Below are 19,855 nucleotides of genomic sequence, written 5' to 3'. Positions count from 1 at the left end.
TGTCAGCAGTTGATCAACAGTAGCAATTTCGAGGAATCTTTTCATATTCAACTCCTTCATTCTAGACCTATATCCAAAAAAAGGCTTGTTTTCTCAGCACCATTCACTGATGAACAGATAATCCTATGTCTTGTAGCTTACCAGGTAAACTGAAAATAAAGAACCTGAAGTCACCCACATTTATAGGTCTTATAATAAAACCAGCTTCATATATCGATCCAGGAAGTAAAGCTATGCCTTCAGAATGTCTCTAACATTCTTACAGTGTCTGCAACAGGAAGTGAGTGCCAAAAGGCTCCACTAATATGAAGGATGTCACCTCATACTATGCTTTATGATGAACAATAACCTAATTATTGAAATGAATCATTTTTAAAAAAGGTTAAAATGAATAAAAACTAAAACATTTCCAAAGTGAAAGGCAAGCCAGAAATCCTCAGGCAGAGAAAATAGATTAAATTGAAAATAGGAAAACAGTTTTTCAAATGTAATATAATTTTGGTAAGAGTTCATGAAAACTATGCTATTACTCTAAAAGAAAAATTAATGTTCCCATTTCCTTCTACACTTAATGTAGCATCATGTCCTTGACAAAACTTGCACTGTTATACATGGCAGGATCACATATATGTTGAAAAAAATAAGATATAATTGAGAAACCATATTTAACTACAAAATAAGGAGATTCAAGTTGCCATGACATTCTAAAACAGATAATAAGTGAGACTGGGAAGTTTCCATTCTGTGTAAAATGGAATAAGCACATTCTACCTTGTTAATCTCACTGAATGAAACTATAAAACCTAGACAGAATAAATGGAGTAGCTAACTGAAAATTAAAAGGTAAGCAATAACAGGTAGATTGGGGAAGAGCCCAAAATCTGATATATTATCAAACTGGTAGTGCGTTTATAATTTCTTCCCCATCCAATTTTCCCTCCAGCCTGGGCTTCATGAAGCCTGAAACCTATAAAGTGACCACTAGTGAGAGAGAGCGCGAGAGCGAGCGCGCGCGTGCACAGGCTAGCACTCTAAGAAAAGCCATCTAGCTCTGCCCAAGGAGTAGGAAAGGGGCCTCCCAATACTCAAGAGTGAAGGAAATCTTTTTTTTTCTTTCTGTTCTTCATTCCCCATGCCCCAGTTCCCAAGCAATCCTGTGGTGGCGATAGCTGCAACAGTGACAGCAGCAGGGTCAGCAGAAGCCTAAAACTCTAAGGGAAAGGTACCATACTCGCTGACTGAAAAACTCTGGGCTAATCTCATTGATTTTTCTCCCGTCTTCCTGTCATTCGGCTCCATATGCAACTGTGGAAAGTATACAGCACAGTGGTGTAAACGAAGACTGAGCTTTCTAGCCAGAAGACAGAAAAGTGTGTGTGGGGTGGGGGGGTGTTCTAGGGATCTAGAAAATACCATGGATATATAACAGAGAGGAAAGAGCTTGAGACAGTAACCTGTTAAGTTGTTCAAAATGTCCAAAATTACTTGGCATACACAGAACCAGGAAAATCTCAAACACTCGTGGGAAAAGACAACCCACAGAAACCAACACCATGAAGACACAGATATTACAGCACTGGGTGAATTTTCCGACAAAGATTTAAAGCAGGTAATAAAAATGTTCCAACAAGTAAAATCAAATACTCTTGAAACAAATGGAAAGCTAGAAAATCACAGCAAAGAAATAAAGTGCCACCAAATGGAAATTTTAGAACTGAAAAACGTAATAACTGAAATAGAAAATACACTGCACAGACTCAATAGCCAAATGGAAAGTCAGTGAACTTGGAAGACAGAGCAAAGGAAATTACCCAATCTAAACAACAGAGAGAAAAACATAGAAAAAGAAAAAAATCATTAGTGCCTCAGGAAACTGTGAATCAATGCCAAAACCTTAACATTCTTGTCAAAAGCTCAAGAAGGGGAGGAAAGGAGAGTAATAATAAGAAATAATGGCTGGAAACTCCCCAAATTTGTTGAAAGACATAAACCTCTACATTCAAGGAGCTCATAAACCTCACACAGGATAGTTCCAATGAAATTCATTCCTGGACACACCACAAACTGCTGAAAATTACAAAGGAAAAAAAATCTTACAAGTAGATTGAAATAACAATACATTACTTATGTGGGGAAGATAGGTTAATGATTTGAATAACTACTGATTTCTCATTAGAAACAACACAGGCCAGAAGGAAGTGAAACAACATTCTTAGTTTAAAATGGAAAAGAACTTTAAAAGCCTAAAATCTTCAAGCTAGTGAAATTATCCTTAAAGAACAAATGTAAAATCAATGAAACTGAAAACAGAAAAACAAGAAAAAAAATCAATAAAACCAAAAGCTCATCCTTTGAAAAGATCAATAAAACTGAAACCTCTAGCAAGACTAATTAAGTAGAATAGCACTGAATAGCCCCAGTATTATTTAAAGAAACTGCATTTGTAGTTAAAAGTCTTCCAAAAAAGAAACCTCCAGCCCCAGACAATTTCCCTGGTGAATTTTACTAAACATTTCAATAACACAATCACTTCCAGAGTTTGGAAGATAAATACTTCCCAATTCATTTTATGAATCCAGCATTACCATGATACCAAAACCAGACAAAAACAGTACAAGAAAAGAACAAACTGATATACTAGATTTCATCAAAATAAACAATCTATGATACGTTCATCCACACAGTGGAATACTACTCAGCCACAAAAAGAAATGAACTGGTGTTTCACTCAACAACCTACATGAATCTTAAAGGCAATATATTGAGTGAAAGAAGCCAGTCTCAAAAGATTACCTACTACTGATACATAATTGCATTTATAGGACATTCTCAAAAAGTCAAAACTGTAGTAATGAAGAACCATTATCAGTGGCTGCCTGTGTCAGGGGAAGGTTAGACTACAAAGATAGCACAAGGCAGTTTTCTGGGAACCATTCTGAATCCTGACTCTGGTGGTAGTAATAAAAATCTAAACATGTATTAAAGTTCACAGAACTACATACCCCAAAAAGGTCAATTTTATTATATGTTAATAAATGTTAAAATGTTTTTAAAAGTAAAGACTGACATGAGAGAGCAATCATGGGCTAGAATATAAACCAACTTTCTCAACAAAGGTACTTTTTCACTGACGACTTCACTCATACTCTCAGTCTTTATCATCAACACAGAGACCACCCAAATTACATCACCACATTTGAGCTTGAGAGGAGGTATCTGAGGGTTCCTGTATTTCTGTAGCACTGAAAGGTCTCACAGACAACACATACCTATTGCTTGGGGAGACACAGAGATTAAAAGCAACAGACACAACTTCACAACCCCACTAAATTCTAAGAAAGAACTATAAAAAGAGATCCGTTCTAAGACCCTAGTGATGGTATAGAGCTAGCAGGTTTTTCATTGTATGGGGGAAGACAGGCACTATAGATGGCTTCCTGTTGGGTTACTCTTATGTGACAGTTGTCCACTCTATGAGAAGAATATTCCTACAATGCAGTACTTTAATTTAAAAAGAAAAATGAGTGCCTTCTACATGCTTGGATAGTTTAACCATAAAGAGTTAGATAAAGATACCATAATTATATGACAGGCTTCCACTGTTTCTCCAAATGAGAAACAATTATAGAACAGCAGCATGTTATATGTACTCTAATAATTTCAATATATATTTATGCAATTCTTCTCTAATAAATCCCACCCCTGCCTAAGGTATGGAGGAGGGAATAGAAGAAGGAAGTGATTATGTAATCTTCATTTGTCCTTGAGATTCTCACCTCCATGTTCTCAACCCCATTTACTAAAGCACTAATTTAAATGATAAAGGCAAACCTAAAGCTCTTACATTTTTGTTTCTTTCCATCACCCATTCCTCAACATTTATTACAGGTCTGCTGAAGGCAAGAGTTACAAGTCTGGAAAAGTAGAGTTTACATTTAGAAGATTAAACCTTATGCCTACTAGAGACAAAAAAGCAAAAAGAACAATGAGGTGTTAAGAGACTCACCTCACAACAAACCTCCCAAGAGGACTACAGGAGCCCTTGGGATCAAGAGCAATGTACCCTCATATCTGGGCAGAATACCCAAGAGGAAAGGGGATCCTGGAAGGAAGCAAGGAAGCAGAGAAAGAACTGGAGTCTTTTTATACTTTTCTTCTAACCCCAAACAGGAAAACTATAGACCATTTCTTTAATTTAACCTTTAATCTACCTTAGACAGATTCCTGAATTTAAATGGTAATCCCTGTCTACCTACCTCCCAAAAAAGGAGATGGGAAAATTATGTAAGGCACAGGAAACATTCGCAAATAAACAAACAAATCCTAAGAATTAAAGGAGAGGAAACACAAAATAATGTACACAAATGCTTGTTACAGAGGAATGGAAATGAATTTCATCTATAGCAGTGGGGGGGAAGGACAAGGTTCAAAACATTGCTTCTGAAATATTGCTCTGTTCTGTTTAAACAAGATTTTAAAAACTTTACATTATAGAATTTCAACTCTAGAAATCAGTCTCTTTTTTGCACAGATGTTAAATGTCATTCTTTGAGTGGTTCCTCAAGAAATGTCACTTCCTTTGGACTAATTGAGTGGTTCCTCAAGAAATGTCACTTCCTTTGTACTAATCCCTTCCAAATTGTGCAAGTTGCTATAGTGAAACTAATACGGGGGGAGGGGGGAGCAACTGTTTTGTATAGTACACAGGACATCCACTCTCTCTTTACTCTAGCTATACCTATTATCAGAATTTCTTAAACTCAACCTAGGTAGCTAGCTCAGAGATAAACACAATTTTATTATGTTATGTAAGTATATGATGAATGTGTTCTCAAATGAATTTTTCACACATAATTTAAAGAGGCATTTCACAATCCTACTCCTAGGATACACTACTATTCTAACCTAGAAATGTTATTATATACCATGAAAACTTACTTACTTTTAAAAAAAGCAAAAAACAAAAAAAAACAACACTTTTTCATGCTAGCATCAGGCATGGGCAGACACTGCGATCCTCTCCGAAATTTAATCTTATTATTGGGGCTTCAAATGCCCCAAGAACTGGACTTTTGGCTGTGATTTTCACACTGTTTCTAGCCATTACTTTCCCTTTTTTTTTTTTAACACTATTAATTGCTTTACAATGTGTGTTAGTTTCTGCTGTATAACAAAGCGAATCAGCTTTATGTATATATATGTCCCCATATCCCCTCCCTCTTGCGTCTCCCTCCCTCCCACCCTCCCTACCCCTCCCCTCTAGGTGGTCACAAAGCACCTCGCTTATCTCCCTGTGCTATGCAGCTGCTTCCCACTAGCTATCTATTTTACATTTGGTAGTGTATATAGGTCCATGCCACTCTCTTTGTCCCAGCTTACCCTTCCCCCTCCCTGTGTCCTCAAGTCCATTCTCTACGTGTGCGTCTTTATTCCTGTCCTGCCCCTAGGTTCATCAGAGCCACTTTTTTTTTTTAGATTCCATATATATGTTTTAGCATACGGTATTTTTTTTTCTCTTTCTGACTTACTTCACTCTGTATGAGACTCTAGGTCCAGTCACCTAACTACAAATATTTCAATTTTGTTTCATTTTATGCCTAATATTCCATTTATATATGTGCCACACCTTCTTTATCCATTCACCTGTCAATGGACACTTAGGTTGCTTCCATGTCCTGGCTATTGTAAATAGAGCTGCAATGAACATTGTGGTACATGTCTCTTTTTGAATTATGGTTTTCTCAGGGTATATGCCCAGTAGTGGGATTGCTGGGTCATATGGTAGTTCTGTTTTTAGTTTTTTAAGGAACCTCCATACTGTTCTCCATAGTGGCTGCATCAATTTACATTCCCACCAACAGTGCAAGAGGATTCCCTTTCTCCACACCTTCTCCAGCATTTATTGTTTGTAGATTTTTTGATGATTGCCATTCTGACCAGTGTGAGGTGATACCTCATTGTGGTTTTGATTTGCATTTCTCTAATGATTAGTGATGTTGAACACGCTTTCATGTGTTTGTTGGCAATCTGTATACCTTCTTTGGAGAAAAGTCTATTTAGGTCCATTTTTGGATTGGGTTGTTTGTTTTTTTGATATTGAGCTGCATGAGCTGCTTTGTATATTTTGGAGATTAATCCTTTGTCAGTTGCTTCATTTGCAAATATCTTCTCCCATTCTGAGGGCTGTCTTTTCATCGTTTATAGTTTCCTTTGCTGTATAAAAGCTTTTAAGTTTTATTAGGTCCCACTTGCTTATTTTTGTTTTTATTTCCCTTACTCTAGGAGGTGGGTCAAAAAGGATCTTGCTGCGATTTATGTCATGGAGTGTTCTGCCTATGTTTTCCTCTAAGAGTTTTACAGTGTCTGGCCTTACATTTAGGTCTTTAATCCATTTTGAGTTTATTTTTGTGTATGGTGTTAGGGAGTGTTCTAATTTCATTCTTTCACATGTATCGGTCCATTTTTCCTAGCACCACTTATTGAAGAGACTGTCTTTTCTCCATTGTATATTCTTGCCTCCTTTATCAAAGATAAGGTGGCCATATGTGCATGGATGTATCACTGGACTTTCTACCCTGTTCCACTGATCTATATTTCTGTTTTTGTGCCAGTACCATACTGTCTTGATTACTGTAGCTTTGTAGTATAGTCTGAAGTCAGGGAGCCTGATTCCTCCAGCTTCGTTTTTCTTTCTTAAGACTGCATTGGCTATTCGGGATCTTTTGTGTTTCCATACAAATTGTGAAATTTTGTTGTTCTATTTCTGTGAAAAATACCATTGGTAATTTGATAGGGATTGCACTGAATCTGTAGATTGCTTTAGGTAGTACAGTCATTTTCACAATGTTGATTCTTCCAATCCCAGAACATGGTATATCTCTCCATCTGTTTGTATCACCTTTAATTTCTTTCATCAGTATCTTATAGTTTTCTGCATTACAGGTCTTTTGTCTCCCTAGGTATGTGATACTTCTCGTTGCAACGGTAAATAGGAGTGTTTCCTTAATTTCTCTTTCAGATATTTCATCGTTAATGCATAGGAATACAAGAGATTTCTGTGCATTAATTTTGTATCTTGCTACTTTACCAAATTCATTGATTAGCGCTAGTAGTTTTCTGGTAGCATCTTTAGGATTCTCTATGTATAGCATCATGTCATCTGCAAACAGTAGACAGTTTTACTTCTTTTCCAATATGGATTCCTTTTATTTCTTTTTCTCTGATTGCTGTGGCTAAAACTTCCAAAACTATGTTGAATAATAGCAGTAAGAGTTGGCAACCTTGTCTTGTTCCTGATCTTAGAGGAAATGGTTTCAGTTTTTCACCACTGAGAACGATGTTGGCTGTGGGTTTGTCATATATGGCCTTTATTATGTTGAGGTAGGTTCCCTCTATGCCTACTTTTTGGAGGTTTTTTTTCATAAATGGGTGTTGAATTTTGTCAAAAACTTTTTCTGCATCTATTGAGATTATCATATGGTTTTTATCCTTCAATTTGTTAAAATGGTGTATCACATTGAATGATTTGCATACACTGAAGAATCCTTGCATCCCTGGGATAAACCCCACTTGATCATGGTGTATGATCCTTTTAATGTACTGTTGGATTCTGTTTGTTAGTATTTTATTGAGGAATTTTGTCTCTATGTTCATCAGTGATATTGGCCTGTAGTTTTTTTTTTGTGACACCTTTGTCTGGTTTTGGTATCAGGGTGACGGTGGCCTTGTAGAATGAGTTCAGTAGTGTTCCTCCCTCTGCTATATTTTGGAAGAGTTTGAGAAGGAAAGGTGTTAGCTCTTCTCTAAATGTTTGATAGAATTCGCCTGTGAAGCCATCTGGTCCTGGTCTAGCCATTACTTTCTGATATATCATAAGTTATCTCATTTAACTGTTAGAGTATTTTTTGAAGACGGTATCTCCATTTTACATACAGTGAAATTAAGTAGCTTGTCCAAGGTCGCAAAGCCAGTGGTAAGTAGTAGGATTGGAACTCACCAGCCTTTTGCCAGAAAATAAAACAAATATTAATCCAAGTCACTAAATATTAAAAATATTCAAACAGTGAGAAGCAGTAACACCCTTAATGACTCAAATGACTACAAAATTGTTAAGCTGTGATCTGCCTTATTCACTATATAACCCAGGATCCAGCACCATGCCTTCAAATGACTGCCCAATAAACAGCTTTGAATGAATGATTTATTAATATGTATAATAACCTTAGATAATATTTACCCAACACATTTGTCAGGCATGATTTTAAGCTAAATATATAAATAAGTTATGCTCCATGGGGAAGAAAGTAACACTTTAGAAATGAATAGGAAGACAGAAGTTCTCAGCAGATAAATAGTAACTATATTAAAAAAAAAAAAGGAAATTTCAGAAGTGAAAAACACAATGTCTGAAATAAGATCTCAACAACAGGATGGAAATGCAAAGGAATGAGTCAGTGAATGTGAAGATACAATAGAAGTGATCTAATTTGAAGAATAGAGATATAAAAGACTGAAGGAAAATGAAGAGTCTCAGGGTCCTATGGACAATATCCAAAGTTCTAATCATGTCCAGAAAAAGGAGAAAGAGATTGGAACAGGAAAACATATTTGAAGAAATAATGTCCAAAAAACCTCCCTAACTTGGTGAAAGGCACAAATTTAGAAACTGACAGTTTTGTGTACATCAAATAAGACTAACTCAAAAGAAAAATGAAATGAAAATGGAAAAGATATTTCAGTGAAGAAAAACTAAGAAAATTTATCACCAGCAGGGCTACTTTAAAAGACAGGCTAAAGGAAGTGCTTCAGGCTGAAGAAAAATGACACGAGAGAAAACTGAAGTTTCATTAACAAAGAGCAACAACAAAATAGTAACTATTTAGGAATATTTAAGAAACTACTTTTTCTCCTCTAAAGTCCTTTTAAAAAGTGTATGATTATTGAAAGCAAAAATTGCATAATTGTCTAATGGGGTTTTCATTACATGTATACGTGTTAATACATATAACAACATAAGATAAATGTCACTGGAGAATTATAGGGCTTCTACATTTACTTCAACCAGTAAATATGAATTCTAAGTAAATCCTCTGGCATATATATTATGATCCCTAGAGCAGTACTGTGCAACAGAAATATAATGTGAGCTGCATATGTAATTTTAAATTTTCTAGTAGCCATATTTTAAAAGTTAAAACAGATAAAATCAATTCAGTAAATTTTACTAACCCTATTATGTCCAAATATTAATACTGCAACATATAATCAATAAAAAATATATTAAATGAGACATTTTATATTATTTTTGTGGTAGTAAATCTTTTAAATCTAGTGTGTATTTTATACTTACTGCACACTTCAATTCAAACTAGGCACATTTCAAGTTGTCAAGAGAAGATCTCAAGCAACCACTAAAAAATAATGCAAAGAGATGCAGCCCAAAAGAAGGGCCAAAGATAAATTTAAAGTAGAATACTAAAATATATTCACCTAGTCCAAAAAAGGCAGTAAATGGGGAACAAAGGAACATATCATATCGATAATTACATTAAATGTAAATAATCTAAATATACCAATTAAGAGATTGTCAGATTGGATTGTTAAAAAGACTGACTTACTTGGATCCACCTTCTAGAGTAATGAACGTAAAAACAAAAATAAACAAATGGGACCCAATTAAACTTAAAAGCTTTTGCACAGCAAAGGAAACCATAAACAAAACAAAAAGACAACACACAGAATGGGAGAAAATATTTGCAAAAGATGCAACCAGCAAGGGATTAATCTACAAAATATACAAACAGCTCTTGCAGCTCAATATCAAGAAAACAACCCAATCAAAAAATGGGCAGAAGATCTAAACAGACATTTCTCCAAAGACATACAGATGGCCAATTGGCACATGAAAAGATGCTCAACATCGCTAAGTATTAGAAAAATGCAAATTAAAACTACAATGACCTCACACTGGCCAGAATGCCCATCAGCAAAAAGTCTACAAACAGGAGAGGGTGTGGAGAAAAGGGAACCCTCCTACACTGTTGGTAGGAATGTAAATTGGTATAGCCACTATGGAGAACAGTATAAGATTCCTTAAGAAACTAAAAATAGAGCTGCCATATAATCCAGCAATCGCACCCCTGGGCATATATCCAGAGAAAACCATAATTCAAAAAGATACATAAACCCCAATGTTCACTGCAGCACTATTTACAACAGCCAAGACATAGACGCACCTAATGTCCATTGACAGAGGAATGAATAAAGAAGACGTGGTACATGTATACAATGGAATATTACTCAGCCATTAAAAAAGAATGAAATAATGCCATTTGCAGCAACATGGATGGACCTAGAGATTATCATACTAAGTGAAGTCAGACAGAGAAAGACATATATGATATCACTTATATGTGGAATCTTAAAAAATGATACAAATGAACATATTTACAAAACAGAAACAGACTCACAGACTCAGAAAACAAACTTATGGTTACCAAAGGGGAAAGGTTGGGGGTGGGGAAAGGATAAATTAGGAAGTTGGGGTTAACATATACATACTACTGTATATAAAACAGATAATCAACAAAGACCTACTGTATAGCACAAGGAACTCTACTCAATACTCTGTAATAACCTATGTGGGAAAAGACTCTGAAAAAGAATAGATATATGTATATGTTAAAAAAAAAAAAAAAAAAAGCCCTAGGATAAGAATGAAAAAAAAGGCAGTAAATGGGGAACAAAGGAGCATACCATATCAATAATTACATTAAATGCAAATAATCTAAATACATCAATTAAGAGATTGTCAGATTGGATTGTTAAAAAGACTGACATGCTGTCTGCAAGAAATTCACTTTATTTTCTTTTTCCAGGAAAGTAAATTTTATTGAGCTCCATGGCTGCCTTTAGGAACAGCCAGGAGGGAATCATGACATCATGGGGTGGGGTGGGGGGAGAAACTCACTTTAAACATAAGGACATGGTAAATAAAAGTACGGAAATAAAAGTATGGGAAAAAATTACATCATGCAAGTAATAATCAAAGAAAGTTGGAATGGTTACATTAATATGAAACATACTATAAACTTCTTTTAAGGGCTTGATTGAATTTGTTTCTCCTTCATGTTCTGTTTCAGTTTTATCTAATTCTGTAGCAGTTTTGAAACAATAAAGATATTTTGTTTCATGCATCTTCCTCATATTACTCATGTTTACATCCAAGTAACTGGACATGTACAACAGTTCCTAAAGAAATATGGCCTAAATCATTAAAGCTGTCCTATCTGAAGCCTTTTTCTCCCCCCTAATAAATTCATTCATTTATTTATTTTTGGCTGCATTGGGTCTTCGTTGCTGCGCGCGGGCTTTCTCTAGTTGTGGTGAGCAGGGGCTACTCTTCGTTGCAGTGTGCGAGCTTCTCACTGTGGTGGCTTCTCTTGTTGCGGAGCACAGGCTCTAGGCGCGCGGGCTTCAGTAGTTGTGATGCATGGGCTTCAGTAGTTGTGGCTCGAGGGCTCTAGAGTGCAGGCTTAGGAGTTGTGGTGCATGCGCTTAGGTGCTCCGTGGCATGTGGGATCTTCCCAGACCAGGGCTCAAATCCGTGTCCCCTGCATTGGCAGGCAGATTCTTAACCACTGCACCACCAGGGAAGCCCCTGAAGAAGGCTTTTCTATGATAAGGTTTTCAGGTAAATGACAGCTTACAAAATTTTAAGTTATTACTATTTTATCCCCAGTTAGAACAGTAGTTTAAAGAAACAGTTTTCCTGACAGGCCATCCAGGCATACAAAATATTTATGTTAACAAATCATGTATCATTCGTAAGCTGTTTCACTGATCCCAGAGAATTTTCAAAGCAATGTTGCTGTGGCTGCTCTTTTTAATGTTTATATTTCTGTTTCTGTTTACTTTAAGCTGCTGAACTACTACTATGATTAGGGTATTGGGGCTGGCATTGGACTACAAAGGCAGATTAAGATACTATATCCTTTCAAAAAGTGGAAGTGCAAAAATAGGATACAAAAGATGAACAACAAAATAGCATATGCTAAGTGCCAAATGTGAGGTACAGGTCACTTTTCAGGACTAATTTAGTCAGAAAGAATTCATTTAGGAAACTAATAGAAGATAAGGGCAAAGACATAATTATGGGCCAGAATGTAAAGGGACTTAAAGTTTAAGTCCAAGGTAGGACTTAAATTGTGTTTTGTAAAAAGTAGAGAATCACTAAGGAAAAATCCACCTCTCTCTCACTTATCTATTTTGAGAGTAGCTTCTGAGATGTTTAAATTGGGAGTTTTGAAAATAATCCAGCAGCAGAAAGGGGGGAAAGCGAGGAAGCTATGGAAAACTAGTTAGGACAAAATACAAACAACACTGGGGAGCAATAAAGAAGGCCTGATTAGGACTAAGCTCCCCAAGAGCAAAGGCCATGTTTCATCCCCAGACCTAATAGACACACAGATATCAACAAACCTGTAGCACAGAACTAAAGGTAGAGAGAATGCCTACTTTATATCAGGAAATGAACTGAATACTCTGGCACACCTTTGCACATTTAACCCTCAAAACACATACCACAGTACATTCTAAGAATTAAAACACCACCAAGATTCAATACTAGAACACTGCTAAAAAGGCTTGAAAATCACTCACTAAACAGAGCTAACTTAAGGGGATGAAAGATAGAGATGGAGTTAGCTGCTATTACCACTGGACTCAGGTAAATGTTACTTAAAATTAAAATAGGTGAGGAAACTGGGACATTGATTAAGTCACCTAGGAAAGGTGACAGTCAGTAGTATATGGGACAATCAGCATTCAAAGCCAGGTCTAATTGACTCCAAAACCTATATACAAAAGAACTCAACTAATTTTTACCTTACTACTAAAATTACATTAAGAAGACTCTCTCAAAAGTACATCTGAGAACTCTAAGGAAAAATGAGGAGGAAGATCAGTCTTATCACTAAGAGATGTGAGAATCTCAAGGGGGGTTAAATTAAAAGTTGAGAACATATCTGGTCATTAATTTTCACTATAATTTTTGGTGTAATAATCTTTTGTAGAAACAAGTAACTATAATCCTTAAAAGAACATGTCTGTATGCTGCTATGCTTCCTGGATTTGTGGGAACCCAACTCTGTGACCAAGGTGTCCTCATGAGGGATGGTGAAAGAACCCAGAGTGAGGTACTAGAACTCAAGCAGAATGGCAAGATGCTCTGCATGAGGTATAAGAGAAGCCTGGAATGAGGAATGCATCCTGGCACAAGGTGTCAGAGCCAAAGTGAAAATGTTATGCAAGACAGGGGAGAAAGCAGCAGTGGCAATGGGAAACTGGTTACATACCAGGGATTGATCATCTAAGTAAATACACTAAGGATGATAATGGGAGCTAGGCTATTCCTTTTAAAAGAAAGTAGTTACAAATTTTGAGAAGGAGAAAACTAAAGCAAACACTGTGTACTGAAATTGGAGAAACTGGTACCAACTCATGGTTTTTTACATATAGATGGAGACATAAATACAGCGCTCAAATCTTGGTTTCTAAATTCCTTTCTCCACTAAAAGAAACCACTCCTTGGAGAAATGGTTGATTCCAGGGCTGTGGCAAGGAAAGTTTAAGGTGAGCCTGGAACATTTTCTTGTATCAAAAAGTAAGGAAGTGCTCAAAGCAAGTCAAAAGAATACAGAAACTAGCTTAAAGGGGCTTTTGGTCCCTGGCCAAAGCTGGGACAATTTGAACATCAACAAATAGCAAGTTTGATAAGGAATGGGCTTAATATGGTCTCAAAATACTTCCCCACAAAGTACTTATTAATTACTAAGACAGGAAAAATACTTGCCAGTGAAGAAGCTTAGGAGACTTCACCTTAATTAAGAGATCAAAGTGCACATCATCAGTAAGGGGACAAACAGAAACTGTTATTATGCCATCTGATAGGATGCCATGAGAAAACAGTATCATCACTGTGATACTCCTACCAAGAAATGCACAATCTGAATCCAATCATGAAGAAGTATCAGACAAATCCAAATCGAGAGAAAGTTTACAACAAAACTGACCTGTAATCTTTCCAAGTGTCAAGGTCATGAAAATCAATAAAAGGCTAAGGAATTGTTCTAGGTTGAAGGACATTACAATTAAATGAATGCAACACAAAATTCTGAACTGGATCATTCTGTTATAGAGGAAATTACTGTGAAAACTGGCAAAACTTGGATGAGGTTTGAGGGTTATATGGTAGTAATATAGCAAGGTTAATTTCCTAATTTTAATATTGTTTATGTAACAGAAAGAAAGTCCTTGTCCTTGTTTGGGGTGATGAGCCTGCATCTGCAACTTACTCTCAAATAGCTTTGGGGGAAAAGTTCTTTGCATTGCACTTGGAACTTTTCTGAAAGTTTGAGATTATTTAAAAAAAAAAAGGAAAAGAAGATTACTTACAAATATTCATTTACAGCATCTAAAACTAGAATATAAGCAAAACAGTACTCCTTTCAAATGAGGAATATGTGTTTCCATCTCTAATAAGAAAAGACTCTCCTTTATTATTCATGGGATTCTTTTGATCTATATCTGCACTGTCCAACACAGTACCACTATTCTGTTCCCCGACTGCACCGGCTACATTTCAAGTGTTCAACAGCCACTATCTACTACAGTTACTATCAGCTACTATATTGGGCAGCAGAGATACAGAACACTTGCATCATCACAGCAAGTTCTACTACTAGACAACACTGATGCAGAGTTTGGGAGGTCAACTGACGTAACGACTAACTAAAGGCCAAAGAGTCAGATGGACTTGGGTATAGATTCTTTGCAAGTGCTCTGACACTTAGCAAGTCATCTGACTTCTTAACTTCTCCAGAGCCTCAGACTCCTTTCTGTAAAATGGATTAAATACAACCAATACTGCAAGGCTGCTGAAAAGATCAAATGAAAATTCATGCAAAATGTCTAGAACAGAGTGTTTGGCACACAGTAAATATCTGATAAACATTAGGTCTCTTCTGTAATGTGAGTAGATAATTTCTTAATCTTTGATCCCAGTACTTTTAGATCTAGTTATGCAATTACTAGAGCATTGGTTTAAAAATAAGTTTACTATTCTGCTTGTTCAAAAACCCAATGAGCTCCATGTTGTTAAACGTAAACAAAAATCTTTTTTTTTTTTTTTTTTTTGGCCATGCCAGGCAGCTTGTGGGACTTTAGTTCCCGGACCAGGGATCGAACCCGGGCCCTCAGCAGTGAGAGCGTGGAGGGCTAACCACTGGACTGCTAGGGGATTCCCCAAAGAAAAATCTTTCAGCTCTGACCTTATTCAACTCTCATCATCACTTGACTACTGACTACTCTCCCCTTGAAATACTCTCTTCCTTTGGTTTCTGTAATACCACACTCACCTCCTCTCTGACCTTCACAGTATTCTTTGGGCGCTCACATTCCTCCAACAAACTTTTTTCTTTTTTTTTTAATGTTAAGAGACCACTGTGATTCCATTTTAGCATCTCTTTTTTCCAAGTTATATTAGCAGTTTATGCAAAAGAATGAGACTTGCATAGTCTCAAGTTTCAAACCACAATTACTATTTTCAATGTTTTCTAGCTGAAAGCATGTTAATTCATTACGTATTTGTTAAGTATCTACTGTGCGTCAGACATTGTTCAGTGTTTGGGGACAAAACAGTGACCCAAACTGACAAACCCAATTCTCATAGAACTTGCATTTGAGTAAAGAAAAAAATATAATAAACTTAGGTTAGCAAATTCTACAGTATCTTGGAAAGTGTTAAGTGCTATGGAGAAAAATCTGGCTTAAAAAGGGCTAAGAAATGTGGGAGGAGGGCCTGTGTTTTACGGAGTACTCAAAGAACACTTCAGTAGTAGAGTAGAAGTGTGGCTACAGAAAGAGTGAAGTAATGAAGTCAGAGAGGATGAAGAGACTCAAAAGGCTCAGAGCCTGGGAGACCATAATAAGGATTATGGATTTTACTACTACTGAGAAGGGAAGCCATTTGAGAAGAGAAGTGACATGATCTGATATATTTTATCAGGATCACTCTGGCTGTTGAGTGTTAAAGATTCTAGGTGAAGAAAGGTCATGGTGAAACCTTTTAAGACATTATTTTGTGAGAGATGACAATGCTGTTTTTAAATTTTATATTGAACTTTTATGTGCTTAAGTACTAGGAATTACAAAGCCACGGCTTTAAATAAGAAAAGCAAGGACCACAACAATGCAAAGATGAGTCTTGGGAACAGCAATAAAATGATAAAGGGTATTTTAACTCTAGGCTCTAGTCAATGCTACTAAAAGTTAGCCCTCGGATGCAAGATAAGATACAAAGCTATTAACTTACTCTTCAGGACAGAGGATACAATTAAGATTATTTCACTGGGGCTTCCCTGGTGGCGCAGTGGTTAAGAATCCGCCTGCCAATGCAGGGGATGTGGGTTTGAGCCCTGGTCTGGGAAGATCCCACATGCTGCGGAGCAACTAAGCCCGTGCGCCACAACTACTGGGCCTGCATTCTAGAGCCCGCAAGCCGCAACTACTGAGCCCGCGTGCCACAACTACTGAAGCCCACGCACCTAGAGCCCGTGCCCTGCAACAAGAGAAGCCACCGCATTGAGAAGCCCGCGCACCGCAGTTAAGAGTAGCCCCTACTCGCCACAACTAGAGAAAGCCTGTGAGCAGCAATGAAAACCCAACGCAGCCAAAAATAAAATAAATTAATTTAAAAAAGAAAAGATTATTTCACTGGGCAAGGTAAGTCAAGATCCAACTTACATCACTAAAAGACAAGGGCAAATGATGGTAGAGCTTACTAAAAGGAAGTTACAATGAAAATTATTCTAGGGCTGATTCTTTATTACTTTTATGCCTGCCACTCTCCTTAGTAAGGTTTTACAACTATTTCTCACTGATGAAACTAAGAAAAAAAAAAAAGTTCTGTATTAGGTAGATGAGTAGGATAATTCTGCACTCTCTTATTACTAAAAGATGCTACTGATGAATCAACATCATGTAACAGCATTGATTCATCCTATCTCTGATTAACAGCACAGCTTTTAAAGAAAACTGCTTACTTTTAAAGAAAATTGCTTAAAGTATTGGTTAGTCCCCAAAGAATTATGGGGAAGCTGAATGATCTCTGAAAAGTTTCAATCTTAACCCAAGAACCCCGTTACCACTGCCTAAAGGCATACAAAAAAATTTCCCTTAAAAATTTCTCCATGACATATGTTTCAGGCAGCATATTTAGGAATAATTTTCCATTTTCTTCCACAGTTCTTTTCCCCCTTAACATAGTGAAGAGTGTCTTTACAGCATGAATACACTTAGAGTAAGCAGATATCCAAATCTTACCCAGCCAAAAACTTAAGATGTACTCAAATTATCAGGCAAAAAGGTCACTATCTGAATGTAAAATGGAATGATTATTACTATACTTGCAAGCACCAAAAAATAATACAGTGAAAAAATGCAGTTACAATAAGAATTTCTAATTTTTTTTAAAAAACCTTCATAATGCATAAACAAAATACAAAGTAAATTCAGATTATCTTTGATAGGATAGTATAAGACAAAAGAAATCCAAAGACAGTTTCATTTCTTCTGCGCAGTAAGTTAAACAACAAAAACAAAAGTCCCACAAACTTTTTACTGAAGCTCTTAGCCAAGAGCAAAAAAAGTGAAATGATTAAGCCAACTGCCAAAGAAACAGGAAAGAGAAAGGAACAGTCTGGAAAAAGACCTGATTACATATCAAAATTTTAATACCAATAAAACACAAAAACGACCAGTTATTTAAGAATGTACTTCAATACCTTGCTACTGAGGTAAGTGGTCACATGTATGAATTAGCTTCTCTCTTAAAATGAAAGAAATGCATCTATTAAACATGCTCTTTCCAATATTCAGTGAATTTCCCAAATTGGGAAAATTTTAGAACAGCATCTACTAAGCCAAAGCATTACATTAAAAACGTTTTGGTCAGTTTTGCCTAAAAATCTTAGTTCACTAGCAGTATGACAAAGATGTTAAAATGCAATCCAAAATGAATGAAAAACGCTCACCTCGTAGACACTTTATGTAATGCGGTACAGAAATACTTTGAGGATATTTTAAAATTCCGCGTTCGAGTCTGAATGTTTTAATCAACTACTCTAAATCAGGCGCTTACTTTTAGAACAATTTTTCAAAATGGGGAGCAAGACGGCCAGCCACCTCTAAGATTTGACTTCAACGGTTCAAAATTCCTAGTATCTGAGGAGAGGCGACTGGTGCAGCTAAGTTTAGATCTCCCGGCCCTTTTGTTGTCAGTCCAGGAAATTGGTTTAAAAATCGGCGGTGGGAGAAGAGTTTGAAATTCAGGGCATGGGGTAAACGCGGATGCTCAGAAGCGCCGGCACTTCCCTAGTCGCGCACTCCGAGAGGTCACGGCGCAGTAAAGTTTGGTTTCACAAGCTGGCTTGGACGCTATTGACAAAAGCAAAGTCTCCCGAGTCAAGCGGGCGCGGGGGTCAGGGAGCGCCCGGAAGCCCAGAAGGACACGTTTCCCCGGAGGGAGGGGGTGGACGTGTAGCGACCCTGTAGCTGAGCCTCTAGCCTCAACCCACTCCCCCAGGACCCCCGGGCGGGTACGGGCTGCGCCGGCGGAGGCGGCGGGAGGCGGGTAGGCCACAAGGAGGAAATGGGACGGGGTACCGACAGCTAGGCGGCGGCGGCCGAAACGGGGCCGCCCTCGTGGGTTGGCGAGAGGGAAGGGGGGGGCCTCCCCGCCGCAGCTTTCCCCGCTTCGAGAAGCGGCTTCAACTTTCCTCCGTGCGCAGAACGCCGCCTGGGCCGCGCGGATTCCGAAACTTTGTCCGCCCTCCCGTCGCCCCGGGCCCGCTCACCGGCTCTGCGCCGGCCCGTAACCCCCACCCTGCCCCGACAGCTGCCCGCGCCCGTCCACCCCCAGGGTCGGGCCGTGTTTACCTCCGACTGAGATCGAGGCGCTGGCTCCGGCGGCGGCGGCGGCCCCACTGCAAGTCCCTAGGTCCCCGTCACGCCGCCGCCAAGTTCCCCAACATGGACTCCTTCGTTCGCTTTGAGGTGTTCCGGGGGCCGCTGGGGCGCCGGCTCTGCTGCCTGGGGCGGGTGGCAGCGGCGGAGCAGGGAGCGGACCCGGGCTGCGCGGCTCCGCGCGGCTTGCGCCACCGCTGCTCCCCCTCCCCCCGCCTCGTCTGGCCTCCTCCCTCCCCGCTCCGCGCGTCCTCTTCCCCCTCACCCCCCGCTCCGCTCCTATCCACTCAGCCGCGCCACCACAGGTCGGCGCGCTACGGTGACGCCGGCGGCGGCGGCGGCGGCGGCGGCGGGACCCTCCGCGCTTGCCCTACTCGCTCGCTCTGGCCCTGCGTGCACGGCCGCAGCGCTCAACCGGACCGCAAGGGGGCGCTGGCAAACCACCGTTTGCGACAGAGGAACGTGACGGGCGGAGTCACGTCACGCGGCCTGCGAGCGAGAGGGAGGCCGGTAGCGAGTGGCCCGGGCTTCTGGGAAACATCCTCAGAACCTCAGCTCTCCTCCCAAGTCTCGGGTCCTGCGCATGCGCCATGCGTGGCACGCTGGAGTCCGCCCTGCTTTGGCGGCTGTACGGACTAAACTGCTGAAGACAATGAACAAGGGTCTTGGGGACCGGGACGTGAGGGGGTTTGCGCGGCATTTGCTATCCTATCTTTATGGTAATCTGATATTGAAAAGAGTGTTGATATGTTGTTTGGCTGTGTATTGAATTTTCACCCGGCAGCGTTGCCCGCCTGAATTACATCTTGAGAGGAGGCTGAAGTGGCCATAA

The 19,855-nt window shown here is 38.7% G+C and overlaps 1 protein-coding gene across 4 annotated transcripts in view; it reads right to left on the bottom strand.

Annotated features, from left to right (window-relative positions):
- Window positions 1-19,226, bottom strand: part of SCAF11 (SR-related CTD associated factor 11) — a 73,513-nt gene extending 54,287 nt beyond the window's left edge. For all 4 annotated transcript variants that reach the window (XM_030835316.3, XM_030835312.3, XM_030835317.3 and 1 more), the window contains exon 1: window positions 18,997-19,226. The gene's annotated coding sequence lies outside the window, so the exon portion shown is untranslated. The remainder of the gene's footprint in view (window positions 1-18,996) is intronic.
- Window positions 19,227-19,855: the final 629 nt, after the last annotated feature.

Source organism: Globicephala melas, chromosome 10 (assembly GCF_963455315.2).
Source record: "Globicephala melas chromosome 10, mGloMel1.2, whole genome shotgun sequence".
NCBI lineage: Eukaryota > Metazoa > Chordata > Mammalia > Artiodactyla > Delphinidae > Globicephala > Globicephala melas.
This window is presented reverse-complemented; position numbering and strand designations above follow the sequence as displayed.